Here is a 24,846-nt window from a genome sequence, read left to right on the forward strand (position 1 = left end):
TTTTTTGAGGAAGATTAACCCTGATCTAACATCTGCCACCATCCTCCTCTTTTTCCTGAGGAAGGTTGGCCCTGAGCTAACACCTGTGCCCATCTTCCTCTATTTTATATGTGGGACGCCTGCCACAGCATGGCTTGATAAGTGGTGCGTAGATCTGCACCTGGGATCCAAACCACTGAACCCTGGGCTGCCAAAGCAGAGTGTGTGAACTTAACTGCTATGCCACTGGGCTGGCTCCCTACACATACATATTTTCCATAATCAATATATACTGACATTCTATGTATTTTTAAATTTAAATTTCACAGTGTACATATTTGTTGACATGTTGCTATTTCAGTAACTTATGAGCTATCAAATGTTCATACGTATAGGACTCATTTATGGGTTTTATTTGTTATAATATTTTATTGTAGGAATGTATCATGTTGTATTCATCCATGTGTTATTGGACATTTCCAATCTTTACATTTATTTTAGATTCTAAACATTTAAAAACTTCTTTTTTTAATCTATTTTTTTATTGTGGTCATAATCATAGTTTGTAACATTGTGAAATTTCAGTTGTACATTATTATTTGTCAGACACCATATAAGTCTGCCCCTTAACCCCTTGTTCCCACCTCCCACCCCACTTCCCCCTGGTAACCACTAAACTGTTCTCTTTGTCCATAAGTTTATGTTCCACAAATAAGTGAAATCATATGGTGTTTGTCTTTCTCTGTCTGGCTTATTTCACTTAACATAATACCCTCAAGGTCCATCCATGTGGTTGCGAATGGGACAATTTTGTCTTTTTATGGCTGAGTAGTATTCCCTTATATATATATATATGCCACATCTTTATCCAGTTATCAGTTGATGGGCACCTGGGTTGCATCCACATCTTGGCTATTGTGAATAATGTTGCAAGGAACATAGGGGTGTGTAAGTCTCTTTGAATTGTTGATTTCAAGTTCTTTGGATAAATACTCAGTAGGAGGATGGCTGGATCATATGGAATTTCTATTTTTAATTTTTTGAGGAATTTCCATACTGTTTTCCATAGTGGCTGCACCAGTTTGCATTCCCACCAGCAGTGTATGAGGGTTGTCTTTTCTCCACATCCTCTCCAACATTTGTTATTTTTGTCTTGGTGATTATAGCCATTCTAATGGGTGTAGGGTGATATTTAAGTGTAGTTTTGATTTGCATTTCCCTGATGATTGTTGATGTTGAGCATCTTTTCATATGCCTGTTGGCCATCTGTATATCTTCTTTGGAAAAATGTCTGTTAATATCCTCTGCCCACTTTTTGATTGGGTTTTTTTTTTTTTTTGTAGTTCAGTTGTATGAGTTCTTTATTATGGAGATTAACCCCTTGTTGGATATATGATTTGCAAATATTTTCTCCAAGTCGGTGGGTTGTTTTTTTGGTTTTGATCTTGGTTTCCTTTGCCTTCCAGAAGGTCTTTAGTCTGATCAAGTTCCACTTGTTTATTTTTTCTTTTGTTTCCCTTGTCCGAGTAGACAGTGTATTTGAAAAGATCCTTTTAAGGCTGATGTCAAAGAGTGTACTGCCTGTATTTTCTTCCAGAAGTTTTATGGTTTCAGGTCTTACCTTCAATTCTTTGGTCCATCTTGAGTCTATTTTTGTGTATGGAGAAAGATAGTGGTCTACTTTCATTCTTTTGCATGTGGCTGTCCAGTTTTCCCAGCACCATTTATTGAAGGGGCTTTCCTTTCTCCTTTGTATGTTCTTGGCTCCTTTTTTGAAGATTAGCTGTCCATAGATGTGTGGTTTTATTTCTGGGCTTTCAATTCTGTTCCATTGACCTGTATGCCTGTTTTTGTACCAGTACCATGCTGTTTTGATTACTATAGCTTTGTAATATATTTGGAAGTCCAGGATTGAGATGCCACCAGCTTTGTTCTTGTTTTTCAGGATTGCTTTGGCTATTCAGGGTCTTTTCTTGCCTCATATAAATTTTAAGGTTCTTTGTTTTATTTCTGTGAAGAACATCATTGGGATTCTGACTGGGATTGCATTGAATCTGTAGATAGCTTTAGGCAATATGGACATTTTAACTATGTTTATTCTTCCAATCCACATGCATGGAATATCTTTCCATTTCTTTTTTTTTCTGCTTTTTCTCCCCAAATTCCCCTGGTATATAGTTGTATATTTTAGTTGTGGGTCTGTCTAGTTGTGGCATGTGGGACGCCATCTCAGTGTGGCCTAATGAGTGGTGCCATGGCTGTGCCCAAGATCCGAACCTAGGAAACCCTGGGCCAAAGTAGAATGCCGGAACTTAACCACTCCGCCACAGGGCCAGCCCCATCTTTCCATTTCTTTAGGTCATTATTGATTTCTTTCAGTAATATCTTATAGTTTTCCTTGTATAGCTCTTTCACATCTTTGGTTAAATTTATTCCTAGATATTTTATTCTTTTTGTTGCGATTGAAAATGGTATTGTATTCTTGAGTTCTCGTTCTGTTAGTACATTATTGGAGTATATAAATGCCACTGATTTTTGTAAGTTGATTATGTATCCTGCAACTTTGCTGTGGTTGTTGATTATTTCTAATAGTTTTCTGATGGATTCTTTAGGGTTTTCTATATATAAAGTCATGTCATCTGCAAACAGCAAGAGTTTCACTTCTTCACTGCCTATCCAAATTATTTTTCTTTTTCTTGCCTCATTGCTCTGGTCAAAACCTCCAGTACTATGTTTAATAAGAGTGGTGAGAGTGGGCACCCTTGTCTTCTTCCTGTTCTCAGAGGGATGGCTTTCAGTTTTTCCTCATTGAGTATGATGTTGGCTGTGGGTTTGTCATATATGGCCTTTATTATGTTGAAGTACTTTCCTTCTATACCCATTTTACTGAGAGTTTTTATCATGAATGGATGTTGGATCTTATCAAATATTTTCTCTGCATCTATTGAGATTATCATGTTGTTTTTTCCCCTCATTTTGTTAATGTAGTATATCGCATTAGTTGATTTGCAGATGTTGAACAATCCCTATGTCCCTGGTATCAATCCCACTTGATCATGGTGTATGATCCTTTTTATTTATTTATTTAAGATTGGCACCTGAGCTAACATCTGTTGCCAATCTTCTTTCTTCTTCTTCCTCTTCCTCTTCTTCTTCTTCTTCTCCCCAAAGTCCCCCAGTACATAGTTGTATATTCTAGTTGTAGGTCCTTCTGATTGTGCTATGTGGGATGCTGCCTCAGCATGGCTTGGTGAACAGTAACATGTCTGTGCCCAGGATCTGAACCAGTGAAAGCCTGGGCCACTGAAGTGGAGTGTGCGAACTTAACCATTCGGCCACGAAGCCAGCCCCCGATCCTTTTAGTATATTGCTGTATTTGATTTGCCAGTATTTTGTTGAGGATTTTTGCATCTATGTTCTTCAGCGATATTGGCATGTAATTTTCCCTTGTGTTGTCCTTGTCTGGCTTTGGTATCAGGATGATGCTGGCCTTGTAGAATGTCTCAGGAATTTTTCCATCTTCCTCAATTTTTTGGAATATCCTTCTCAAACTGAAAAGGATAGGTAATAAATCTTCTTTGAATGTTGGTAGAATTCTCTAGGGAAGCTGTCTGGTCCTGGACTTTTATTTTTTGGGAGGTTTTTGATTACTGTTTCACTGTCTTTACTTGTGATTGGTCTATTCAGGCATTCTTTACATTTTTTGCAAGGAAGCAGGCTTGGACATGTACATGTCTTCTTGTGCACTCCTGTAAGAGTTTCCTTCAGTATTTTTCTTCACATGAAATTGCTGGGTCATAAAATGCATTTAAAATCTCACCAAAAGTGGATGTTCTAATTTTACACTTCCACCTGTTAGCTCTAAGAGTTTCCATTTCCCAGATTCCCTCCCTTCCCCGAAATGATCAGACTTTAACATTTACCATCCGGAGATAGTTTTCAAGTGGTCGTATGAACAGATAATTTCATTATAAGTAGATACCTGCAAAGAAAGGGCCAGAGGAGGCTTGATGTCGCAGAGACGACTTTGAAGTGTTCACTGTAGTGTTTTGGGGGCCCTGTTGCTACTCCTTGGTTTCCCTCCAAGGGCTAGCAAAGTGATAATTGCGAGAGCCCCGGGAGGGGCCCAGACCACTCTCAGAGGTCGGATCCGCCCCGGGTGGTGGCGCGCCCCCACCTCGTGCCGTTGGTACGTCCCGGCGGGGCTCCCCCCGCCGTGCGGGTTGGTTCCGTCCCCGGACGCTCGCGCCTGCGCCCGTCCGAGAGCGCGGCCCCTCCTCGCGGTGCCCTAGGTTCGCGCGGCTCCTTCCGCCCCCGCTCCTGACGTACTGCGGCCGCGCGCGGCCCCAACCCCCCGAAGCGGGGCTCGGCGCAGCGGCGGGGGCCGGCCGGTGAGTACCCGCCGCCTCAGCGCACCTCCTCTTTCCGCCTCCTTCTCTTCCTTGCGGGGGCCGCGACCCACTCCTCGTGCGGAGGGGCGCCTCTGCCGCCGGAACGAGGCCCTCTCGACGCTGAGGCGGGCCTCTCCCGACGCGGGGCCAGCCCCTCGGAGCCCGGGACCGCCCCCTCCCCCCGGGGTGCGGCCTGCATCCTCCGGGCGTCCCCTTGGTGCTTCTCGCTCCCCGCGGAAGGGCTCCGGGCCCCGCCCGCCCCTCGAGGGCGCCCTCCTCCTTCTGGACGCCTTGGGAGGCCGCCCCGGCCCCGCGCCTCGTCCCGCGGCGCCTACGGCCGGGCCCTGTGTCGGAGGGAGGCCGTGGGCCCCGCCGCCCCTCACGCCCCGTCCGTCCGCCAGCCGCCGTTTTGTTGGGGAGTGGTCGTTCTAGTTATTTGCCCAGAAACAGATGTTTGCCTTAGAACCCTTGTCACCATCCCTCACTTCCCCTCCGACAGAGCTGGTGTGTCTCCCCGCCGTGCGGGGAGCGGATGGCGGACGTTGCACACACACTCGGCGGTCACGGCAACCTTCTGAGCCGGTCCTTTGTCGCCTCGGTCCCCAGGTGCGGTAGCGGCGCCGGAGCGCCCGACTCAGCCCGCGGAGCGCGCTCGCATGTGAGTAACGCCCGGAGCGGAGAGCTCTCCGCGCTGGGTCTGCTCCTGTCGGGGGGCGCTGCCTTGGAATTGGGTGGAAGGACGTGTCTTTTTGGAACATGTGGAGCTTCGGTTCCCAACATAGCCAGTTACCAACAGGAAACCTGAATACATTTTCTGAGATGTAAAATAGTGATAAAACAGTGCATACCACAGGATAGTGAGAAAAATAGTGAAAAACACTGTAAAATAGTGATACCTACCACATAGTGTTATTGGGAGGAATGACCTCTGTAATGCGTGTGAGGTGCCTGAAATAGTGTCCAAGGACTCAATACAACTGTAATTTAATTACTAAGGGTGTCTTTGGATTCTGTTACATAGTTGTCCTAAATGAGGCTGGGAAATAAAGCATCATGGGGGTGTGTGTGTAGGTGAGTGTGTAGGTGTGCGTTTACCGTTTTTTAAGATGGAGAAACAAGGAAGCTCATGTAATCGGGCGATAAAGACCTTGGTACCAAATTTGTTGAATACTGACTCGTTTAGGGGTAAGAATCGATCATTCATAAGGGATTATTAAGGTCTCTATGCCCCCAAGCTTTCAAAGCAGTTTTGACAGGTTTGGTAGGTAGAATGTCAAGATTATAAATTACCACGTCAGTGATTGTTCTTCAGATAGATCAGGATGATGGATATGCTGAAAGAAAATGACAAATAATATCTCAAATTGGAGATTTTCAAGGATGCTACCAAAAATGCTACCTGTGGAATAAATAACATCTCGTTATTGGGTCACCTTTCCTGCTTGTGCATTCTTTTAGGGACATTTTGTTCCTAACTGTCTTGATTAAGAAGTGGCTGTTGGCTTCCAGACTGTATCCTTCCTTCGCAGTTAGTGGTAATAAATTCCATAGCCTCAGTTCAAGTAATTGAAGATAAGCCATTATTTTAATCAGTTCCTCATTTTGAAGGGTAACAACTTAAATAGTAGTTGAACCATATGTTGCTGGCTTAAACTGGGTGAGCAGTGACCTTTTTTATTCTTAGAATTACTGTGGAAGCAGTTTGGCTAAATCTCATGAAGCACTAGAATTTTGGAATCAGTATTTCAGATTCAGATGGGGGTGTGTCTCCTTAATGCTTCTTATTGGTCCCTTATCTGCTGTCATTTTTTGAAAACCCACTTTGAGCCTGCAGGTGGTTCTCTGCTAGGGAGAAGGGGTTTTATTTATTTACGTATCTTTAAGAAATTACATCTATTTGATGGTATAGCTACCCTTGTTATTGGATTTGAGCAGATTGGTTGAAATAACTCTAGGGTACAGAAAACGTGTAATGAGATGGAAACTATTCCATACAACGTGTTTTCCCAGGGCACTTTTATTCTTGCACTCTTCCCCATAACTCTTCACTTCCAAGTCCTACTCATGCTATTCTCTTAGTTTCAAGGATCACTTAGTCTTATTATCCTCCCTATAGCATTCTTCAGTCTCTAATAATTTTATCCTTCTGTGCCTTTATATAGAGTTTAATAATTTAAATATGTAACTTATGGTATTCTTTCAGCGTATATTTATGTGTGTGTACTATGTATCAGGCAGTAGTTCTACTTAGAAGAGGTATAGGGGCCGGCCAGGTGGCATAGTGGTTAAGTTTGCACCCTCTACTTCCACAACCTGGGGTTCGCTGGTTTGGATCCTGGGCGGGGACCTACACACTGCTCATCGAGCCAGGCTGTGGCAGTATCCTAAATAGAGGAACTAGAAGGACTTAACAGCTACGTCGTACAACTATGTACTGGGGCTTTGGGGAGAAAAAAAAAAAAAAGAAGAATATTGGCAACAGATGTTAGCTCAGGGCCAATCTTCCTCACCAAACAAAAAAAAAAGAAAAGATAAAAGAAAGAAAAAAAAGAAGAGGTATAAAGATTAAGTTATGGAGTACATAGAGTCCTGACTTAGGATCACTCATCTTATGATTTTTTGACTTTATGATCATGTGAAAGCAATACAAATTCAGTAGAAATCATATTTCAAATTTTGAATTTTCATCTTTTTCCGGGCTAACGATATGCGATATGATTTATTGGAATGTAAAGTGAGAAAGATCTGTATAGGAGTCAGGTTTTGGAGTCAAGAGATGGAAATTCAGGTTCCTGCTTTGTAACTTTGGGCAAGTTACTTTTCTGAACCTGTTTCCTCATAATGATTGTAGATAGTTCTCCCGTTTTTTTTTTTTTTTTTAAAGATTTTATTTTTTCCTTTTTCTCCCCAAAGCCCCCCGGTACATAGTTGTGCATTCTTCGTTGTGGGTCCTTCTAGTTGTGGCATGTGGGACGCTGCCTCAGCGTGGTCTGATGAGCAGTGCCATGTCCGCCCCCAGGATTCGAACTAACGAAACACTGGGCCGCCTGCAGCGGAGTGCGCGAACTTAACCAGTCGGCCACGGGGCCAGCCCGATAGTTCTCCCGTTTTTATGAGGATTATTTAAAATATTCACTCACTAAAATTTATTAATTAAGCTTTTTTATGAAGCTTTCATTTACATACAGTAAAGTGAATAAATCTTAATTGTGTAGCTCAGTGTGTACATCTGTGTAACTACCGCCCAAATCAAGATGGAGAACATTTCCAGCAATCCAGTCATTACTCTCCAAAAGTAACCAATGTTCTGAGTTAGATCACCATGGATTAACAGCTTTATTGAGATAGAATTCATATACCATATGATTCACCCACTTAAAGTGTACAATTCAGTGGCTTTTAGTATTTTCACTTAGTTGTGTAACCATCATAACAGTGAATTTTAGAACATTTTCATCACCCCAAAGAGAAACTCCATACCTCTTAGCCGTCAGTACCCAATCCCCCTCAGCCGTAAGCAGTCACTAATCTACTTTCTTTCTCTATAGATTTACTAAACTGGTTATTTCATATAAATGGAGTCATACAATATGTGGTCCTTAGGGACTGACTTCTTTCACTTAGGATGGTGTTTTCAGGCTTCATCCATGTTGTTGCAGCTATCAGTACTTCATTCCTTTTTATTGCTGGATAATACTCCGTGTTATGGATATACCACATTTTGTTTATTTCTGCATCAGTTGTTGGACATTTGGGTTCTTTCCATTTTGGGACTCTTGTGAGTAATGCTGTTATGAACATCTGTGTACAAGTTTTTGTGTGGCCATAAATTTAATTTCTCATGATTATTTACCTAGGAGTGAAATTGCTGAATCGTATGGTAACACTAATTTTACTTTTTTTTTTTTTGTGAGGAAGATTAGCCCTGAGCTAACTGCTGCCAGTCCTCCTCTTTTTGCTGAGGGAGACTGGCCCTGAGCTAACATCCATGCCCGTGTTCCTCTACTTTATATGTGGGACGCCTACCACAGCATGGCTTGCCAAGCGGTGCCATGTCTGCATCCGGGATCTGAACCAACGAACCCTGGGCTGCCTAAGTGGAACGTGTGCACTTAACTGCTGCACCACTGGGCCGGCCCCTAATTTTACTTTTTGGGGAACTGCTAGACTGTTTTCCAAGGTGGCTTCACTATTTTATATACCCACCAGCAGTGTATAAAGGTTCAGTTTCTCCACATTCTTGCCTATGCTTATCTTTTTGATTATAGCTATTCTTGGATATAAAATGATATCTCCTGATTTTGATTTTGCATTTCTCTTATGGCTAGTGATATTGAGCATCTTTTCACAGGCTTATATGTCATTTGTAAATAATTTTTGGAGAAGTGTGTACTTAGATTCTTTGGCTAATTTTTATTCAGTTGTCTTTTTGTTGAGTTGTAAGAGGGCTTTTTTTAAAATACATTGTAAGTATAAGTCCCTTATGAGATATGTAATTTGCCAAAATTTTCTCCAGTTCTGTGGGCTGTCTTTTACTTTCTTTTTTTAATAGAAATTTTATTTTTATTTTATTATTATTTTTTTTTGAGGAAGATTAGCCCTGAGCTAACGTCTACCACCAATCCTCCTCTTTTTGCTGAGGAAGACTGGCCCTGAGCTAACATCCGTGCCCATCTTCCTCTACTTTATCTGTGGAATGCCTGTCGCAGCATGGCTTGACAAACACTGCGTAGGTCTGCACCCAGGATCTGAACCAGCAAACCCTGGGCTGCCAAATTGGAATGTGAGAGCTTAGCTGCTGCGCCACCGGGCTGGCCCCCCTTTCACTTTCTTTAAAGATTGGCAGCTGAGCTAACAACTGTTGCCAGTCTTCTTCCTTTTTTTTTTTCCTTTCTGCTTTTTCTCCCCAATACCCCCAGTATATAGTTGTGTATTTTAGTTGTGTGTCCTTCTAGTTGTAGTACGTGGGACGCCGCCACGTGCCATGTCCACGCCCAGGATCTGAACCAGAGAAACCCTGGGCTGCCATAGCGGAGCGCATGAACTTAACCACTTAGCCACAGGGCCAGCCCGTTTTTTTTTTTTTTTTGAGGAAGATTAACGCTGAGCTAACATCTGCCAATTCTCTTCTTTTTTCTGAGGAAGACTAGCCCTGAGCTAACATCCATGCCCATCTTCCTCCACTTTATATGTGGGACGCCTACCACAGCATGGCTTGCCACGCAGTGCCGTGTCCACACCTGGGATCCAAACTGGTGAACCCTGGGCTTCCGAAGCGGAACGTGCACACTTAATCGCTGCCCCACTGGACTAGCCCCTCACTTTCTTGATAGTTTCATTTGAAGCACAAAATTTCTTAATTTTTGATGATGTTCAGTTTATCTACTTTTTCTTTTGTTGCTTATGGTTTCGATGTCATAATTAAGAAGCCATCACCTATTTCAAGCTCATGAAGATTTATGGCTATGTCTTCTTTTAAGAGTTTTATAATTCTAGGTCTTACATTTAATTAAGTCTTTGATCCAATTTGAGTTTTTGTATGCTGTGAGGTAGGGTCCAGTTTCATTCTTTTTGCATGTGGCTGTACAGTTTTCCCAGAACCATATATTGATAAGACTGTTCTTTCCCCACTGAATGGTCTTGGCACCCTTGTTGAAAATCAGTTGACTATAAAAATGAGGATAAAAATGAGGATATTTTCTGGGGTCTCAATTCTGTTCTCTTGATCTATATGTCTGTTTATGCCAGTGCCACACTATCTTGATTACTGTAGCTTTGTACTAGGTTTTCTGATCAGTAATGTGAGTTCTCCAACTTCTTTCATCTTTTTCAAGATTGTTTTGGTTATTCTGGGGCCCTTGAATTTCCATGTGAATTTTAGGATGAGCTTGTTAATTTCCACGAAAACCTGCTTAGAATTTTTTAGGGATTGTGTTGAATCTGTATGTCAATTTGGAGAGTATTGCCATCTTAATATTAAGTCTTCTGATCCTTGAGCGTGCAATGTCTTTCTATTTTATTTGTATCTTCCTTAGTTTCTTTCAACAGTTTTCTAGTTTTCAGAGTATAGGTTTTGGGTGTCTTTTGTTAAAATGCTGCCTAAGTATTTTATTCCTTATGATGTTATTGTAAATGGAATTATTTTCTTAATTTCATTACAAGTGTATAGAGTACAGTTTATTTTTATTGATTTTGTATCCTGCAACCTTGCTGAACTCGTTTATTAGCTCTAATAGTTTTTTCGTGGATTCTTTAGAATATACAAGATCATTGCATTTGAAAATAGACATGGTTTGCCATCTTCCTTTGTAATCTGGATTCCTTTTATTTCTTTTTCTTGCCTAGTTGCCCTGGCTAGAATCTCCAGGACAAGGTTGAATAGAAGTGGTGAGAATGGACATCCTTGCCTTGTACCTGATCTAAGGGGAAAGCTTTTAAGTCTTTCAACATTAATTATGATGTTAACTTTGGGTTTTTCATAGATACCTTTTATTAGGTCGAGGAAGTTCCCTCCTATTCCTAGTTTTTTTAGCATTTTTATCATGAAAGGATATTGAATTTTATCTAATGCTCTTTCTGTGTATATTAAGATAATCATGTGGTGTTTGTCGTTTATTCTATTGATATGGTATAATACAGTAATTGATTTTCAGATATTAAACCGAGCTTACATTTTTTTTGATTCATCTTACTTGGTCATGGTGTGTAATCATTTTTATGATACTGGATTTGGTTTACTAGTATTTTGTTGAGGATTTTTGCATCTGTATTCATAAGAGATAGTGGTTTCTTTTTTGCTTTTGTTGTCCTTGTCTGATTTTGTTATCAGGGTAGTACAGGTCACATAGAATGAGTTGGGAAGTGTTCCCCCACTTCTGTTTTTTGGAAGAGTTTGTGAAGGATTGATGTTAATTCTTCTTTAAATGTTTGGTAGAATTTCACAGCGAGTTAGAAATGGTAGGAGTGGAGTTGAGCTGAAAGGTCTAAATGCAGTTGTACATTTTGTAGTCATCTGAATTGAGTTCCTAATTGAAAGCCCAAGAGTGAATACCACTTCCAAGTGAAAGAGTAGAGAGAGAGAGACAAATATAGAATATAGTCAGAGCCACGTAATGATGTTTCAGTCAACGACGGACCACATATATGATGGTGGTCCTGTAAGATTAGTACCATATAGTGTAGGTGTGTAGTAGGCTATATCATACTAGGTATGTGTAAGTACACTCTGTGATGTTTGCACGACAAAATCAGCTAACAACACATTTCTCAGGACGTATCCCTGTAGTTAAGTGACACATGACTGTGTGGTAAATACTTTTATTTAGATGAGAGGAAGAGAAGGAAGAGGCGGAAAAAGGAGAGGTGAGAACTAGGAGGAAACTCAGTTGAGCAGTGTCACAGACACTAAGTTAGACAATATTATAAAGAAGGGATTTGCTAAGAAGGCTAGTAGAATGAAAGCTGAGAATAGACATGGGTTGGTAGCAAGGAGATCTTTGATGATCCTAAAGGAGGGCAGATTGAGATTATATTATGTATTAAGGACAGAAGAGAGTGATAACTGCAGACAGTGGATATGGAACATGCCCTTTAAAATTAATGTCAAAACTTGAAGTCATCTCCAGAGTTTAAACGCTTACTTTAAAGAAAAATAGAAGTAGGGGGCCAGACCCGTGGCATAGTGGTTAAGTCCGGCGTGCCCTGCTTCCGTGGCCCAGGTTAGCATGTTCAGCTCTTGTGTGTGGACCTGTGCCACTCATCAAGCCATGCTGTGGCAGCGACCGACATAGAAAATAGAGGAAGACTGGCACAGACATTAGCTCAGGGCTAATCTTCTTTAAGCAAAGAAAAGGAAGATGGGCAACAGATGTTAGCTCAGAGTGAATCTTTCTCACCAAAATGAATAAATAAAAGTAATATTTGCACATAGTTCAAGATTCAAACAGTAGGAAAGATCTCTTTCCCCTCTCAATCCCTCAAATTCCCTCTCACACTTTTGGCAGTTTCTTGTGTATGCTTCCAGGTGAATTTTATTTGTTGTGTTTTTTTTTTTTTTTAAAGATTTTTATTTTTCCTTTTTTTCTCTGAAAATCCCCCGGCACATAGTTGTGTATTTTTAGTTGTGGGTCCTTCTAGTTGTGGCATGTGGGATGCTGCCCCAGCATGGCCTGATGAGCAGTGCCATGTCGGCACCCAGGACCTGAACTGGTGAAACCTCAGGCCAAAGAAGCAGAGCGTGCAAACTTAACCATTCCATTCGGCCACGGGGCTGGCCCCATGTTTGTTATTTTTTGAGGAGGATTAGCCCTGAGGTAATATCTGCTGCCAATCCTCCTCTTTTTTTTTTTTTTTTCCCCGCTGAGGAAGACTGGCCCTGAGCTAACATCCATGTCCATCTTCCTCTACTTTATATGTGGGATGCCTACCACAGCATGGCTTGTCAAGCAGTACCATGTCCACACTGGCGAACCCCGGGCTGCCGAAGCAGAATGTGTGCACTTCACTGCTGTGCCACCAAGTCGGCCCCTGTTTTTCTAATTAATGATTATTTTCTGTGTCAGTGTATAGAGATCTGAGTAAAAAACTTGGTGGTAAAGCAAAGGAGAGGGTTTTATTGGTGATAGGGTCGATGGAAGTTATTTTTAGGCTCAGAAAGTCTTGATAATGCTTGTAGCAAGGGAATAGAGTGGCTCTAGAAAGAACTAAATATAAGAAGGGTTGGGAGGAGCTTATTGGGAAAGAGTTGAAGGCAGAAGTGCCTTAGAAAGGCTCAGTGAAAACTTAGTTGTCTTGGTTTTGTGAGTTTCTCCAGGAATCTTATCTTGGTAGCTTTGAGTAAGAAGTACACAGCAAGTGGTATTTTTCCAGGGTTAGGGGTTCTCTTTTGAAGTGGCTAACTATGGGACCCAGTGTAGGTAGGAAGTTAGAGGCAAAATTATTTCTTTTTCTAGTGTTGAGTACAGTGCTGAGTGAGAATTGGTTTCCTTAATTTAAACCTCACTTCTTTTTCTCACCTTAAAGTGGAAAATACTTAGAAAAATTTAACCTTCTTGTTACTTGAACGAACTACTTGCCAAAGGCTTTCACGCTCTTTTTCAGTTAACAGAAAATTTTTCCTAAAAATTATTTTTGGACTAGACATCATAGTTGAAGGTTGTAAATGGATTAATTTCTGGTTTTGATGACCTGAGAAAAATTTATCAATGCCGATTCTTTTTTTTCCTTCTGCACAAAATGTATCATGTTTTATTTACTGTTCTGCTTCTTTCTTTTTTATCCTTAATGACATATGTCTTGGAGATTTTCCATGAGGGTATGTATAAGCTTTTGCTTTTTTAATTTTTAATTTTTAATTTTTTAATTTTTTTGAGGAAGATTAGCCCTGAGCTAACTTCTGCCAGTCCTCCTCTTTTCATCAAGGAAGACTGGCCCTGAGGTAACATCTGTGCCCATCTTCTTCCACTTCACATGTGGGACGCCTACCATAGCATGGCGTGCCAAGTAGTGCCATGTCCGTACCTGGGATCTGAACCGATGAACCCCGGGCCGCCAAAGCGGAACGTGCACACTTAACTGCTGCACCACTGGCCTGGCCCCTGCTTTTTTTATTTTTAAAATTGTTATGAAATATACATAGTACAAAATTCACCATTTTAAGTGTAGAGTTCATTGGCATTAAGTACATCTACGTTGTTGGTGCAAACATCACCTCTTTCCATTTCCAGAACTTTTTCATCTTCCTAAACTTAAACTCTGCAACCATTAAACAATAACTCCCCATTCCTCCCTTCCCTGACCCCTTGGCAACCACCATTCTACTTTGTGTCTCTGTGAATGTGACTACTCTTGGTACCTCATATAAGTGGAATCATACAGTATTTGTTCTTTTGTATCTTACTTCACTTAGCATAATGTCTTCAAGGTTCATCTATGTTGTAGCATGTGTCAGAATTTCCTTCCTTTTTAATACTGAATAATATTCCATTGTGTGTATATATTAGATTTTTTTTTTCCTTCTTTTCCTGAAAGTCCCCCCAGTACATAGTTGTATATTCTAGTTGCAGGTCCTTCTGGACTATATGGACTTATAGGACTATATGGGATGCCGCCTCAGCATGGCTTGTTGAGCAGTCTCTTGTCTGGGCCCAGGATCTGAACCGGTGAAACACTGGGCCGCCGAAGTGGAGCTCACGAACTTCACCACTTGACCACATGGCCGGCCCTGATATTTCTATTTTTAATATTTTGAGGAACTGCCATAGCGTTTTTCATAGCAGCTCCACCATTTTACATTCCCACCAGCAGGTTACAAGGGTTATAGTTTCTTCACATCTTCTCTAGCACTTGCTATTTTCTCTTTGGGGGATAGTAGCTATCCTAATGAGTGTGGGGTGGTATCTCCTGGTTTTGGTTTGCATTTCCCTAATGATTAGTGATGTCAAACATCTTTTCATGTGCTTATTGACTGTTTCTTTATCTTCTTTGGAGAAATGTCTTTTAAATCCTTTGTCCATTTTTTAATTGATTTTTTTTCTTGTTGAGTTGTAGGAGTTCTTTATATATTCTTTATGTATTAACCACTTATTAGATAAATGTTTTGCAAATATTTTTTATTTTTTCCCATTTCGTTTAGTATAATGACCTCGAGATCCATCTGTGTTCTCACAAATGACAAGATTTCTTTCTTTTTTATGACTGAACAGTATTCCCTGGTATATGTATACCACATTTTCTTTATCCATTTATCCATTGATGGACACTTAGGTTGTTTCTGTGTCTTGGCTATTGTAGATAATGCTCCAGTGAACATTGTGGTGCATATATCTTTATGCGTTAGTGTTTTCATTTTCTTCAGATAAATACCTAGAAGTGGAATTGCTGGATCATATAGTAGTTGTATTTTCAATTTTTTGAGGAACCTCTATATTGTTTTCCATAGTATTTGTACCAGTTTACATTCCTACCAGCAGTGCACAGGGGTTCTCTTTTCTCCATATCCTTGCCAACATTTGTTACTTCTTGACTTTGATCGTAGCCATTCTAATAGGTGTTAGGTGATATACCATTGTGGTTTTGATTTTTAATTTCTGTGATGATTACTGATGTTGAGCACTGTTTCATGTACCTGTTGGCCATCTATATGTCTTCTTTGGAAAAATGTTCAGATCCTCTTCTCATTTTTAAATTAGATTCTTTGCTGTTGAGTTGTATGAATTCTTTATTTTTTGGATATTAATGTGGTTTGCAAGTATTTTCTCCCATTTGGTAGACTGTCTTTTCATTTTGTTGATGATCTCCTTTGCTGTGAGAAGCTTTTTAGTTTGATGTGTAGTTACACTTGTTTATTTTTGCTTTTGGTGTCAAACTTTAGTCTTCTTTGTCATGATTGTTTAAGATTGTCTAGGGCTTGTGCCTTTCTATATAAATTTTAGAATAAGCTTGTCTAAGTCTACAAAAAATCTTGCTGGGGTTTTTATAGGGATTGCATTAAATTTAAGATGAATTTGGAGAGAATTGACAACTTTAGTATGTTGTATCTTCCAATCCATGAGCGTGGTGTGTCTCCACTTATTTAAATCTTTGATTTCTTTCTTTAATTACTCAAAAGAGAAGTACATAGGTGTAAATCTAACAAAACAAGTACAGGACTTGTATGCTGAAAACTACAAAATACAGCAAGATTTTTTAAAATATTAAATTATAAAGCTAGCACAGATTTTAGAAATTTGAATAACAAAAAAACAATTTCACCACTTTAGCTTAATTTTTCTAAATTTTGTATAATTAATTTATTTAATAAGTATTTATTGATCACCTGTTATTTGTCAGAGAATGTGCTAGATGCTGGGGCTGTATTATTCTTGCCTTTCTGGAGCACACAGCCTATTAAGAAAGATAGATATTTCTTAATAAGTCACACAAATGAACATATAATTATACAACTGTGGTAAGTTATTTTGAAGAAGATGTTCATGGTGCATTGAAAATATGTAACAGAGATATTTAATCAATTTGGGGAGTCAATGAAGACTCTAAGAAGGTCATAATTGAGCTGAGATCTCAAGGATGGGAAGGAATAAACTATGTGAAGGGGAGTGTTGGGGGAGTCTTCTATGCAGGAGCATGTGCAAAGACCCTGTGACAATAAAGGAGTATCACTGTGGCTTAGGAACTAAGGGAGAGCTTAGAGCAAGAGGAGCCTGGCAGGAGGTTAGATAACACAGGACATGCGTTGTAGACCACCTTAAGGGCAAAAATGTCTTAACTGTGAAACCAGTGAGAAGTTACTGAAGTTTTTATTTAAATAGTGGACTAATTTAAGATTTTCAGTTTGAAAAGATAAGTAGAGCAGATTGGAGGGGAACAAGAATAAAAGTAAGGAACCTAATTAAGAGGCTATTACAGTTGTCCACGTGAGAGTTGTTGGTAGCTTGGACTAGGGTAGTGGTCAAAATGGACAGAAATGGACAGGTTAAAGAGAATATAGAAGGTGAAATCAATAGGACATGAGGATGAATTGGATATGAAAATGAGAGAAACAGAGTGAAAGATGATGTCTTCGTTTTATGCGGGATGGAAGGTTGCCGGAGTCCCGCCCTGGTTGAGTCCAGGTTCCTGAGGGATGGACGGCGTCGGCGCAATGAGGGGGAAATAAAGGGGACGTGAGACTTGGGTTGGTGTTAGCAAGTCCAACTTTACTGTGCACAAGTGTCGTTTATATATTTTTCAGGATTAGTACAGAAATAGTTCTACAGATATTCTCAGAGAGATAAGGAAGTAAAAAACGAGCACAAGAATATTTATTAGCATTCTATTCTATAGAGCATAAGGTTAATGGTGGTCTTCTCTGCAATTAACTAGTGTTTGTTGTCTCTAAGCTAAAGGAGATAGGTACCTAGGCATCTGTTGTAATTCATGGTAAAGTTAAATCAAAGAGAGAAGGTCCAGACCTCCAGACAGGACAGCAGTGCGTCTGGTTACAACCTGATGGAGCCATCCCTGCCTCCCTCAATCATTTACGCCATTAGTGTAGATGGTTAATGCAAACAAAAGGTGACTCCAGGGTGTCTTATCCCCAGGGCTATCTGCATTCTCAGCGGGCAGTTAAACATCTTTACATTTTCGCGCCCTTTAGCAGGTGAAAGCATTCCTTTGTCTTTTAGATTGTGGAGCTAAGTCCCTTAAGCACACTGCAGGAGAAAGTATCATTTTGTTAGTAAAGTAAAGGGCTGAAAAGCTAAGCTAAACTATGTATCTTCAAGAATAAAAAACAGAAATAAGTATAGACATAACCTTGCTAGAAAGCATGCATATAATTCATAAAATATCAGGGGTGTCGGCCGGCCATTCTTCACCGAGGGGCATCCCTGCACCCCTCGGCCCTTCTACTCATCAATTGTTTATTATTTATTGTTTTTAGGAGAAAACCTCTATAACATTGTAACAGAAAGCAGAAGGTCAAGAATAATATATACATGTATCTTGATCATCCAATTAACCAGCAAACTTAGAAGGACGATGCATATGTATATTTAGACAAAGAACTGGAGGGAGAAGGAAACATTAACCAGATGGAGGCCATAAACCTAATTCGACATCTTGTCTGGGCAGGATTCCTTTCTGATTGTCTCAAATGGGACTGTGTGCTCCTCCATTAATTAACTGAAAAATATCTTGAAAGTTACCTGCAGGTGGTCACATTCTCTTACTATATCTAATTTTCCTGGGAGGTAGTGCCTCCCAAGCAGGCACCCAAAGGAGTGAAAACTGGAGGTTAAGAAAGGAAAAGGAATGAAGGGCAATTAGAAGCAGCACAGGTTTCAGAACTATGTGAGGGGCTGGCCGGTTATTCTTCACCAAGGGGTGACCCTGCACCCTTAGGCGTTAATCGGCTGGACCCTGTCAAACAGCTGATCAAATGATGTAGCCACGGCTCCCGGCAGAAGGTGGATACTAGCTTTCAAGTCTGCCTCAGCTTTTACTTTCCTCTGTGGCTCTCAGATTTCTTCTCTGAGTGCACGCAACCCTGCTGCCAGGATTCTGTAGGAGGCTTGGGCCTGCTCTGGTCTCTGCTGTGCATGTACTCAGCCTCCCATCAATCTGGGATATTTGGAGAGTTTATGAATCCTCCTATGGCTGTCTCAGTTCCTGGAACTCCCTGATAAATCTCTGACTCATCCTCTGGTTTGTTGCTTGCCTCAGATAGGACCCATCACAGGCTACTGGTTACTAAGGTAGACTGAAAATGTTCCAACCTAGTGAGTCCCCTCCAGCTATGACTCTGAAGCTGTTGATATTCTTGTCTTGGTTGAACTATGGGACTGATAATTCTGGGGGAGGAGGGTATATGGAAGTAGCTCTGGGTGTGAATTGCAGACTCATGGTATTCTTACTCAAAGTTCAGCAGTTTTCCTGAATGAACATTTTTCATTTTGTTGTATGCTTTTGGTCAATTTCCAAGCTGAAATGGTTGTTTTTGACTGTTTCAGTCAGCTTTATAGTTTATTTTTGAGAACAGATTTATTAACCTCCTTTCTTTGTCATGACAGTAATCAGAAGTCCCTTGTTGAATTTTAGTCAAGGTATACACCTGTGTAACCACCACCACAGTCAAGGTACAAAACACTTACGTTATCTCAAAAGGTACCGTTGTGCCCTTTACCTGTCATTTCTCTCCCTTCCCCATTCTGTCCCCAGGCAATTACTAGTCTGTTTTCCTTTCACTGTTGCTTACATTAGTCTTTTCTACAATTTCATATAAATGAAATCATACAGTGTGTACTCCTTTGTGTCTTGCTGCTGCTTCTCACCATAATGTTTTATGTAGGTTCTTTTTTATTGTTGAGTAGTTTTCTATTGTATGGATAGAACACAATTTGCTTATCCATTCACTTATTGATGGATATTTGGGTTATGTCTAAGTTTTGTGTGTTATGAATAGGGCTGCTACAAACATTCGTGTCTTTATTTCTCTTGGGTAAATACCTGAAGTGGAATGGCTAGGTGGTTTAGTAGCATATGCATGTTTTACTTTTTAAGAAACTGCCAAACTGCTTTCCAAAGTGGTTGTACTGCTTTATATTCATATCAGCAATGTGTCAGAGTTCCAGTTACTTTATATCTTTGTCAGCACTTGGTATTTTCAGTCTTTTAAGTTTTAACTGTGCTAGTGGATGTATAGTGGTATCTTATTGTGGTTTTTTCCTTAGCAACTTTATTGCCAAATAATTTATGTATAATAAACTGTATCTATTTGAAATCTACAGTTTGATGAGTTTTTCCAGTTGTATACACTTATGAAACTACCACCATAATCGTGACAATAGTACATTTCTATCATCCTCACAAAATTCCTTATACATCTTTTCAGTCCCTCCTTTCCTGCACTCCTGGCCCTCTGCAGCCACTGATGTGCTTTTTTGTCAATATCGATTAGTTTGCATTTAAAATGAATGGAATAAATCAATCTATGCTTTTTGCATCTGGCTTCTTTCATTCAGCATACTGATTTTGAGATGTCACTCATGTTTTGCTGGTATCTTTTTTATGGCTGAGTAGTAGTCTGCTGTATGGATAAACGACAGTTTGTTTATTAATCTGTTGATGGACATTTGGGTCATCTACAGTGTTTGACGTTGTGAAGAAAGCTGCTGTGAGCATTTGTATACAAATCTTTGGTGATATGTTTTCATTTCTATTGGGTAAATAATATTAGCAGGATAACCGGCCTGTATGGTAGTATACATTTGTTTTTCTAAGAAACTGCCAAATAGTTTTCCAAAGTGTTTATAGCCATTTTACATTCCCATTAGCAGTGTGTCAGAGGTCTGTGTATTTCTCATCCCTGCCCACATTTGTGTTGTCAGTATTTTTGATTTTAGCTGTACTAATGGATGTGCAGTGATATGTCATTGTGGATTTAATTTCTGTTCTGATAACTAATGATGTTGAGCATCTTTTTTTTCTTTGTTTTGCTTATTGGCCATTAGTGTATCTACTTTTGTGAAGTCTGTTCATATCTTTTGCTTATTTTAAAAATTGGTTTTTTAATTATTGCGTTATAGGAATTCTTTAAATATTATGAATACAAGTCTTTTACTAGATATCTGTATTGCAAATATTTTCTTCCATTCTGTGGCTTTTGTTTTCTTACTGGTGTCTTTTGAAGAACAGAATTTTTAAATTTCAATGAAGTCCAATTTATCAATTTTTTAAAATGCCATGGTTTGTACTATAGGGGAGGAAAACTTTTTCCTTCTCTTCTAGGTTCTTTGGCTGGTTTAATAATTAAATTGACATAAGACAGATTAACAGGAGAAAAACAAATTTAATTTCATGTTTATGGGAGCCTGTAAAATTATGAGACTCCCCGAAGTGATGAAAGCAGGTATCTTTTATACCTTTTAGACAAGGAAACTATTTGTGAAGAATTGACAAAACAAAGGGGTTTGATCTTGGGATAGCTATTAGTGAAGAAGTAACAAGGTTTGTTTATACAGCCTTCTTGTCCCTGAATTCTCTATCTCTGGTGATAAGGATGCCTTTTGTCTTCTTGGTACAGGGAGGATACCTTCACAAGGAAAATATATTTTCTGCTTTCAGGGGGACAAAGGAGGGTCGGACTGTCCTTGTACCTGCTGATTCTTAAATAACTTTGATTCAAAATAATCAATATGCCAAAGTGGCATATTTTGACATGGCATGTTCTACTCTTCTTCAGTACTTTCTGTATCCTGAGAAATTTTTGCTTACTCAAAGTCACAGAGATTTTCTTACCTTTTAAAAACCTTGTATCCCTACTGATAACTTTTTTTAGCACAATCAATAATATGTGTATATTTATTTGTAAATTATATATGTGTACTAATATACTTACGTGTATAGCGTAATACACACAAAATGTAAAAAGATGAGTCAAGGAACTTGAGTAATACAAAGTAAACATGCTTATTAAACACAGAAACACTGGAAACTGGTATGTCAAGTTAAATCTCTTGGTTGCTTCTGGAAGTGAAGAGGTTTAGCTAGATTGTTGGTAATTCTAAACTCTTTTGGGTCTTGAGCTCCTTTGAGAATTGGATGGAAGCTGATGCGGGGTCGGTGAGCCGAGGAGTCGAAAGAAAGAGTTCTTAGACTCTTAAGATCTGGCAGTAGTGCTCTTTTATTTAGAGAGTAGAATAGCATGGGGACAGGACCCATGGGCAGTCAGAGCTTCTGCTGCCGCCGCTTCTGCTGCCCCCGCTGGCATGGGGACAGGACCCATGGGCAGGCAGAGCTGGTGCGTGGGGACAGGACCCACAAGCAGTCAGAGCTCCTGCTGCTGCCCCGAGTTGAGGGTTAGGACCAAATTTAAGGCATAGGTATGTGAGTCATCTCTTTACAAGACAAAGGAAAGAACATGAAAAAGAAGTTAAAATGGCATCAGTGCAGGTGGGGTCTGGTCATTGGGTGATCCCATGACTTTTAGACAAGAATCAAATCGGATTAAGTAAAGGTTAGAAAGGTTAGACGCCACCACCCTAAACCAGTTACATGAGATTGCCAGACAGCAACCAACTTAAGTTCTTGCCATCCCCATTAAGAGCTTCTAGAGATAAGACCATTCCCCCTTCTTCCTGGCACAGAGAGGGAGGCATCTTCACAGATAGAGGTTTCCCTTAGAAATGTAAATGTTTCCCAACAAGGGGGCAAGCAAATTCCACTCCTTGGAGCCTGAATCTCATCTGTAGTTTTAAAACTAACCAGCCTAAAAATCCTCATCATAAGCCTTTTTTTTTTTTTTAAAGATTTTTTATTTTTTCCTTTTTCTCCCCAAAGCCCCCCGTACATAGTTGTTTTTTGTATATTCCTTGTTGTGGGTCCTTCTAGTTGTGGCATGTGGAACGCTGTCTCAGCGTGGTCTGATGAGCAGTGCCATGTCCGCGCCCAGGATTCGAACCAACGAAACACTGGGCCGCCTGCAGCGGAGCGCACGAACTTAACCACTCGGCCGCGGGGCCAGCCCCTATAAGCCATTTTAAAATTAAGCAGCCTAAAAATCCTCATCAGAAGCTATAAAAATTTCCCCAAGGAACATAGAGAAACAAGACAGTTTTGCAGGGCTGGCCTGGTAGTACAGCAGTTAAGTTTGTGTGCTCTGCTTCAGTGGCCTGCGGTTCATGGGTTCAGATCCTGGGCGTGCACCTACACACCACTTATCAAGCCATGCTGTGGCAGGCCGTCCCCCATGTAAAATAGAGGAAGATGGGCACAGATACTAGCTCAGGGCTACTCTCCCTCAGCAAAAAGAGGAGGATTAGGGGTGGATGTTAGCTCTGGGCTAATCTTCCTCAAAACAAAACAAAACAAAACAAAACCAGTTTTGCACACAATTTTGGGAAATTGTGAATCCATTGATCCTTTAAGGGCTTGTGGATTGACAGGTTAAAAACGCTTAGCCAGCAGTTCTCTTAAGTATTATTAATCTAAGGTCTGTCTCTTTAATTTGCCACAGTCTGTGTATTTTCCCCTCAGGTGTCTTTGTGGTTTCTCTCTTGGCCCCCAGAGAGATTTGTTTTCTTTTTCTTTGGGTAATTTCATTATGGCAGTAGCAGACCTGCATCTAAAAAGGATGGGGTAAGGTGAGTGGTTAAAACTGAAGACTTTGGTCATTTTAATCATTTATATTAGGCATATGGCACCATTTGTACAAAGTTTTGTGTTATGTTTTTTTCCATTTCTGTTATAGTTTGATGGTTAGAGAATACCCTACTACTGCTACTTACCATTAAAATTAATTTGTTTTAATTTAGGAAGTGGAAACATGTCATCCTATTTGTCTAATGATAACTTGATAGATTAGATACATTTATATTTGTATTTAATGTGATTTTTTTCTTGCACATTGGCAGTTCATGTCTAGTCATTTAATGAAATGTTAATATTTTCTCATCAGTTTGCACGTACTTTATGTAATAGATGGCTAACCCTTTTTCATGTATGTTATAAATATTTCTGTTACTTTAAATAGTGAATTTAAAAATTTGTCGTTTAATTTTTTGCTATTTTCTGTATGATTTCTATTTCTTCAAGACTTAAATAATTTAAAAATATGCATTAAGAATTATGCTTCTGTTCTTATGATATAGAATGATTTTGTGAATTTCTGGATCGGAAGCATTTGGGTGTATTCTTTGTTACTGTCCTTCCTCAATGCTAGGATTGTACAGACTCTTGATAATAAGATGTAACAACTCCCTTAGGAGTAATTGACTGATTAAAGGATTTGAGAAGTTTGTAACACAGTTAAGGTTGCTGTGTTTAAATTAGTGAGTCTCTGCTCTGGTTATAAAATAAAATCATCTGGGGAGTTTTTTTTTTAAATTTAGGTAAAATTCATATAAAATCCAACCTTTTAACCATTTTAGAGTGTATAATTTAGTGGCTTTTAGTACATTCAAAATACTGTGCAATATCACCACTTTGTAATTCCAGAACATTTTTCTCACCCTAAAAAGAAACCTGTAGCCATTAAGGAGTCCACATTTCCCTCTCTTCCAGTCTTTAGCAGTCTTAATCTGTTTTCTGTCTCTCTAGATTTGCTTATTCTGGATTTATAAATAGAATCATACGATATGTCGCCTTTTGTGTCTGGCTGCTTTCACTTAACATAGTGTTTTCAAAGTTCATCCATGTTATAGCATATAATAGTACTTCATTGCTTTTTAAGATGGAGTAATATTCCGTTGTATGGATATATCACATTTTGTGTATCCATTCATCATTTGTGTTGTTTCCCCTTTTTGTCTGTTGTGATTAGTGCTGTCATGAGCATTCAAGTACAAGTTTTCATTTGAAGACTTTTAATTTTCTTGGGTGTTTACCTGCGAGTAGAATTGCTGGATATATGTTTAACTTTTTTTTTAAAGATTTTATTTTTCCGTTTTCCCCCAAAGCCCTCCAGTACATAGTTGTGTATTTTTAGTTGTGGGTCCTTCTAGTTGTGGCATGTGGGACGCCGCCTCAGCGTGGCTTAATGAGCGGTGCCATGTTTGCGCCCAGGATTCGAACTACTGAAACCCTGGCCTGCCAGAGCAGAGCACGTGAACTTAACCACTCGTCCACGGGGCCGGCTCCTATATTTAACTTTGGGAGGAATTGCCTAACTTCCATACCAGCTACAGAATTTTATGTTCTCACCTGCAGTATATGGAGGTTTTGATTTCTGCACATCCTCGCCAACATTTGTTTTATGTGGGTTTTTTTGTTACTATGTTTTTTTGAAAAAAGCAGCTTTATTGAGATATATTCACATATCATAGAACCTACCCATTTAAAGTATACAATTTTAGAACATTTTCATAACCTCAAAAAGATATCTCCCTATCCCTTAAACAGTCAGTCTACAATCCTCCCGAACTCCCAATCCTAGACAACCACTAATCTATTTTCTGTCTTTATAGATTTGCTGTTTTGGACATTTTGTATAAATGAAACC

The 24,846-nt window shown here is 39.7% G+C and overlaps 1 protein-coding gene across 2 annotated transcripts in view; it reads left to right on the forward strand.

Annotated features, from left to right (window-relative positions):
* The first annotated feature begins 4,228 nt into the window (after positions 1-4,228).
* UIMC1 (ubiquitin interaction motif containing 1) overlaps positions 4,229-24,846 on the forward strand; it is a 111,361-nt gene continuing 90,743 nt past the window's right edge. The window contains exons 1-2 of one of the 2 annotated variants that reach the window (XM_044777621.2): positions 4,229-4,370; positions 4,977-5,028. The gene's annotated coding sequence lies outside the window, so the exon portion shown is untranslated. Of the gene's footprint in view, positions 4,371-4,869; positions 5,029-24,846 lie in introns of both variants that reach the window. The other variant, XM_044777619.2, reaches the window with a different exon arrangement.

This window comes from Equus asinus, chromosome 9 (assembly GCF_041296235.1).
Source record: "Equus asinus isolate D_3611 breed Donkey chromosome 9, EquAss-T2T_v2, whole genome shotgun sequence".
In the NCBI taxonomy this organism is placed as follows: Eukaryota; Metazoa; Chordata; class Mammalia; order Perissodactyla; family Equidae; genus Equus; species Equus asinus.